Source organism: Phyllostomus hastatus, unplaced genomic scaffold (assembly GCF_019186645.2).
Source record: "Phyllostomus hastatus isolate PE091 unplaced genomic scaffold, TTU_PhHast_1.1 phas_scaffold_78, whole genome shotgun sequence".
NCBI classification, from domain to species: Eukaryota; Metazoa; Chordata; class Mammalia; order Chiroptera; family Phyllostomidae; genus Phyllostomus; species Phyllostomus hastatus.
This window is the reverse complement of record NW_025334041.1, coordinates 85,501,576-85,507,575: the sequence shown is the minus strand read 5'-3', so window position 1 is coordinate 85,507,575 and position 6,000 is coordinate 85,501,576. Positions and strand designations below refer to the sequence as shown.

The 6,000-nt window shown below is 47.8% G+C and overlaps 1 protein-coding gene across 2 annotated transcripts in view; it reads left to right on the top strand.

Annotated features, from left to right (window-relative positions):
- Positions 1 to 4,497: 4,497 nt before the first annotated feature.
- ADD2 (adducin 2) overlaps positions 4,498 to 6,000 on the top strand; it is a 98,997-nt gene continuing 97,494 nt past the window's right edge. The window contains exon 1 of one of the 2 annotated variants that reach the window (XM_045828032.1): positions 4,498 to 4,828. The gene's annotated coding sequence lies outside the window, so the exon portion shown is untranslated. Of the gene's footprint in view, positions 4,829 to 5,225; positions 5,353 to 6,000 lie in introns of those variants that run through there. The other variant, XM_045828033.1, reaches the window with a different exon arrangement.

The following is a 6,000-nucleotide window of genomic DNA, read 5'->3' as shown; positions in this document are numbered from 1 at the left end:
ACACATTGATGTTTCTCTCCCTCTCTTTCTCCTTCCCTTTTGCTTTCTCTAAAAATAAATAGAGTCTGAAAAAAAAATGGATTTGTTGCCTCCTATATGTGCCCCAACTAGAGATTGAACCTGCAACCTAGGTTTGTGCCCTAACCTGGAATCGAACACTTAGCCTTTTTGTGTACAGGATGATGCTCCAACCAACTGAGCCAGCCAGGACATGAGACTGCTCAGTACTTTCACTTGGTGTCCCATTTTGTCTGTATGACAACCCTGAGTGGTAGGAGACTCTGGGCTGCCATAACAAAGTGCCACAGACCGGATGGTATCTGAGATCAAGAGATCAAGGTGTCAGCAGGGTTGGTTTCTTCTGATGCCTTTCCCCGTGGCTGCGGATGGCCGTCTTCTCCCTGTGTCTTCACATGGTCTTTCCTCTGTGCCAGTCTGTGCCCACATTTCCTCTTCTTATAAAGATACTAGGGCCCACTCATATTACTTTATTTTTTCAATTTCTTAATTATCTCTTTGAAGACCCTACCTCCAAATAAAGTCACATTCTGAGGTACTAGGGGTTAGGACTTCAATATAGAGTTTTTTGGAGGACACATTGCAGCCTGGAATAGAGGGTAAGCACCGTTGCCCTCACTTTATAGCTAGGAAGTGAGACCTTAGGGTCAGAGTCTTTCTTGAGGCCACACAGCCACTGGGACAAGACTACAGCCCCAGGCATTGGGACCCCCATTCTCTTTCCACAGCAGGCCTCAGTCATAGAGTTGGCTGAACTTCCACTTGTTGAGAGAGTGGGGTTTTCAGGAGATCCAGACTTAGAAGTTATCATTGGTCTTGCTCTGAAAGCACCATCTTTTCCCCATCCCCTGTCTTTAATTGGATTCTTCTAAAATCAGGCCATGATTTGTAGTTTAGTTGAGGAAAGGAAACACCAGTAGGGGAGTGGGAAAGTCACATAGGGAAGAAAGCAGCCCATGAAAAGTGCATGACTGGGCAGGTGACTGCTGAGGGCAGCTGGGGCTCATCCTGCTGAGGCCTCTGGGAGGCTGTGTACAACATACCACAGAGGTATCCTCCTGATGCCTAGGATGAGGGGCCCAGGCTGTCTGTCCACTAACTACTGATGGTCATTGGTTGCAAGCTGCCTTGGAGTGTGAATTCCTCCAGCACCTGCAGCACACCCTGAGGGAGGTTATTGATGAGCATGCCTGGGCCTGGAGAGTGCTATGGTACTCTAGTAGTTATCTACTACTGTGTAACACATTACACAGACTTAGCAACTTACAGCACACTTATTACCTTACAGTTTCTGTTGGGAAGGAGTTGAGCTGGAGTATGGCTTAGTTGGGTCTTCAGCTTCAAGGTCTCTCTCAAAGCAGAAGTCAAGGTGGTGGTCTGGGCTGTGGTCTCAGCTGAAAGCTTGTCTGGGGATGGACCTGTCCTGATGCTGCCCTCAATTCCTTGATGTGTAGGTTTTCCTAACATGGTTGTTTCCTTAAAGTATTCAAGCCAAGAATGCAATCAAGAAAGCCAGCTAGCAAGATGAAGAAACTTAGGTAACACAATCACAGAAGTGACACCCTGTCCCCTTTGCTGTATCCTATTAGTTGAGAACAAGTCAGATGTCCTGCCAGCACCGAAGGGAAGGGAATTACGTAGTGCGTGAACACAAGAGATGGGGACATTGTGGGCATGTGCTACATGGCCACCTGCTTTCTTTACAAATTATTGCCAGCCAGAAACATTTTTGTCAAGATTTAGAGATAAGAAATAATTTTATTGCAAATCGGTCAGAAAATCAAATTTTAAACTGGCCACTGGGGGACTAGCCAAGTGTGATTTGATTTTCTGGGCCTGACATGGAGTCTCCTATGCTTTGCTGTCCCTAGTTAAGGGCCAGGCGTCCTGGACTTTCTGCAGGGGGGACTCTGACTCCTAGGGATCTTCCCAGCCACAGCCTGTGGAGCCCACTACAGTAATGGTTTCTTTCACCAGATTTCCAAGCAAATTTGGACTTGAATGAGAGAGAACTTTGCAACTTCAATTAAAATTCCATCTAGGCTACTAATATGGAAATTAATATAATAAAGTCTTTCTTCTGCCTGGGCTTTGAACAATTCCTAAAGCCACAGGATGGTGCTCCTTTTCCCAGCACTCATAATGTTCAGATGGTGACTGGGAGAAGATGGAAGGATTTTTTTTTTTTTTTTACTCTAATGTCTAGATGAACAAATTAACTTTTTTGGGAAAAGGAAAGTATATCAGCCTTATCCATTTATCAGTGTCTTGAACAGATTCTGCTTTTTTAAAGTCAGTATTTTGTTTCCTCCGAGAGGCCATGTGTAGGATAGTGGTTAGGGCTCACAAGCTCTGAAACTGTAGTACTTAAGTTTGAACCCTGGCTCAGCCTCCCAGTAGCTGTGCAACCATGGGCAAGTTACCTATCTTCTCTGTACCTCAGTCTCTTCATCTGTAAAATGGGGTAATGAGAGTACCATGCTTTCAGACTTCTTGTGAAGATTAAATGAATAAAAATGCATGCAAAGCCCTCAGAACAGTGGCAGGAGCCAACAAGAATTTGCTATTGTCAGTTTGAGAAAGCCAAATAATACACCAGGAATAGAAACTTTTGAGTGATGGACATGACTGAGGGAATTTATGAAACCTGCTCTTTCTAGACTAAACCAAAATTCTCTATTTCCTTTTTGAGTTCTGTTTCAGAAAAGGGTCCACCATACCTGTGAGTTCAGGGGTCTGGAGAAGGCATTCCTGATTTCCCAGGTATAACTGGTCCATAATGGTAATGCACAGCTACCTAAAGTGTGTCAATAAACACTTCACTTCTGGGCTCTGGCCAGGCAGACCTCTGGGCCTGGTGGTGGAGCTGCTTGTAATTCTAGCAGGCTTTGACATGAGAATGGGGAAAGAACTTGTGTGACTCAGTGATTCTGAAGATGAAATGAGAATGAGTGAGAAGCTCTGAGCTGGGGAGCAGGGTGTGGAGACTAGGGGATGAAGAGATTGGAGAAGCTAGGGCAGAAAAACAAAATTTACTCTGGCATCTGAAATAGAATGCCTGCTAGTTGTTCTAGGGGAGGCTTTACCAGACATTTTCTCTCTCACTTCATTTTTTAAAAAAGATTTATTTATTTATTTTTAAAGAGAGGGGAAGGGAGGGAGAAAGGGGAAGAGAAATGTCAATTGGTTGTTTCTTGTTCACACCCCAATTGGGGACCCACCCCACAACCCAGGCATGTGTCTTGACAAGAACTGAACTGGTGACCTTTCACTTTGCAGAACAGTGTTTAACCAGCTGAGCCACACAGAGCATCTCTCTCTCTCTCCTTCCCCCTCCCCCACCACTCCACACCTTACATCAGTGGTAGCTTGCATAGTGTGGCATTCTTAAATGTTAGTGTGCAAAGGAATCACTAGGGATGCTTGTCACTAATACCAATTCCTGGGCTCACCTCCAGAGATTGATTCCACAGCAGCTCTGTAGTGGGGTCTGGTGGTTCTTATGGGGGTGTCTAAGGGCTGTGGTGCCCCAGAACCTAGAAGGAGCAGAGAGGCCATAATCTTGTTGGGAACAGTGACCAGGGGCTTTTCTGGAAGTTGTACTTGCCCTAAAGTCACACCACTTGGAGTGAATGTTGATTTAGGGGAGTTTGGGGAGCTGGTGGAGATTATCGAGGTCTAAAGTCTCAAGCTGCCACTTGATGTCCCACTCTCCGAGAAACACTGTCAGAGAGTGTTAGAAATGGGAGGTGCCTTTGGTACTGTCATTCTACAGAGGAAGACAATAAGGCCCCCAGAGGTTCAGTGACTTCATCAAAGTCACACAGCTAGTTAAGGGCAGATTTGAGACTGTGACTAAGTATTCTGGTTCTTCATCCAGTTCCCCATTCACTAAACACCTGTTCCCTCTGGGTGGGGAGGGGAGAAGCCTGAGAAGAGGAAGTCATGAGAATTGGAGGGACAGCTGGACCAGTGGTCCCAGAGGGTAGGGCAACAACAAAAATTTTGTTCTCTTTGAAATCAGAGTCAGAATTAGGGTAGGGATAATTTTGGCTTGGAATTCAAAATCATTAATAGCGTTATCTTCTAAACGTAAGATATCCCCACTTGACAAAAACATATTCCAGGTGCGGGACTTTTTTCCTTCTTTTATTATTTATTTATTTTATTATCTCAAATTCTCATTTTATTTTTTTATTGGAGGTATTGGGGGTTACCCTCTAAGGGAGCTCACGTTTCAGATTTTCTTCCTAGTAACAAAATCCTCATACTGGCTCTTGGCTGTCCCAGCTTTTCGTGGTGCCCGTGTGGATGTGGGCAGATGCCCAGAGCGGCGGGACTGCGGCAGCGCGGGCGGCGGGCACTGCGGGAGGGGGCACTGCAGCACCGTGGCCCCGGGCGGCGGGACAGTGGCCCTCTGGAGGGGGCGCTGTGGGCACCGCTAAGCATCCTTTTGTCAGCGCGCAGGGCCAGGAGAGCTTCTCATTTCCTCCCAGCCTCGTGCGGGAAATGGATTTAATTCTGACCGCAGGGCTGTAAGGGGCGAGCAGGAACGAACATCTTTTGTCAAGGAGTGGCAAGCAGCCTCTGTTGTCTGTAGTCACCAGTGACGCCAGAGCTGCATTGCTGGTGGAATTCTAGGCAGCTCCGACAAGTGCGGGGCTGCGGGATGGGGAGAAAATAGTGCTCTGCAGATTAGCTGGGTGCATTTATTAGCAGATCTCAGGAAGGGGGGAAACAATCAACGGAACAAAACAAAAACAACTGCCTACAGTGGAAGCCCAGAGATGGATAAAAAGCCTTGCAGAAGGTAAGCACGTCTCCGGAATGGCCACCATGGAATTGCCTTGGTTTTGTTTAATTTAATGGAATTTGAGATCCCACAGCATCCTTCCGCCGTGCTAGAGCTGGCCCGGTCGGTATCCGTGAGCGTGTTAGTGAGTGCGTCTACGATGCAGCCCTTCCCCGCAGCTGTGTTTTACGCCTAAAGGTTTCTGTTGGTGATGTGACATTTGGAGAATCTTTGGAGAGCCAGGCTGCAGAGCCCTGGCCTCGGCAGGGGGACGGTCGGACCTACTCGCCCAAAGCGCTAAGCCTGACAGGTGGGGCTTTCTTCTGCGCCGGGCTGGAGGGTGGTAGCTTGCTTAGCGGCTGCCCCTCCTTCCCCTTCCGGCTAGGCCACCGCCCTCCCGGGAAGCTTTGCAAGGCGCGCACGGCTGGGCTGAGCGCGCTCCCCGAGCCTCACCAGCCCCGGGAGCTGCGTTCCCCCGCAGCTGCGGGGATAGCAGGTGGGACATCTGCAGCCGCCTGCATTTTGAACAGAGAAGCTGTCAAGTAAGCAGGTCCTGGTGGGCTTGGATTTTTGTGCGACTCCACCACTTTGGAGGGAAAAAGGCCACTGTCCCTGAAGAGGTCTTGATAATCTGTTCCTCTCTTTACTCCATCTTCCCTCCCCTCTCTTCCCGTTCTTTTCTCCCCTTCTGCACCCCGGGTGGGGGCCACCCTAGGTGGTCCGCAGGGCGGAGGCCAGCATCTGCTTATTTTGAAATCGTGACTACAGCCTACCTGCTGTGGAGGAGGGGTAGTAGAGGCAGCCTGCTTTAGGATGCTGAGCAGGCGTTCTGGGTCTAGCCTATTGTCTTCCCTTTACTCCCCCTTCCTTTTCTTCTCTAATCTCCACCCCTGCTCTCCCGCCATCCCCCACCCCCAGAAAGAGGAAAAAAAAAAAAAAAGGAGGAGAGGGGAGAGAAAGAAAAAAAGCCCCAGCCCACACCCTATCAAAATCTTTTAAAAATTTGTCATTTATCTGTGGCACATGATTATTACCCGTCTGTTTTGTTACACCCACTCTTTCCTCCTCTGGCAGTTTGTCGCCTAAAATTCAACTGACTCAAACAACCCTTATAAATAAATAAAATCTCAGTTTTTGAAATGGATATTTAGTGTTTTGTGAATAACCTCAAAGTAGGGGAGCAAATGGTT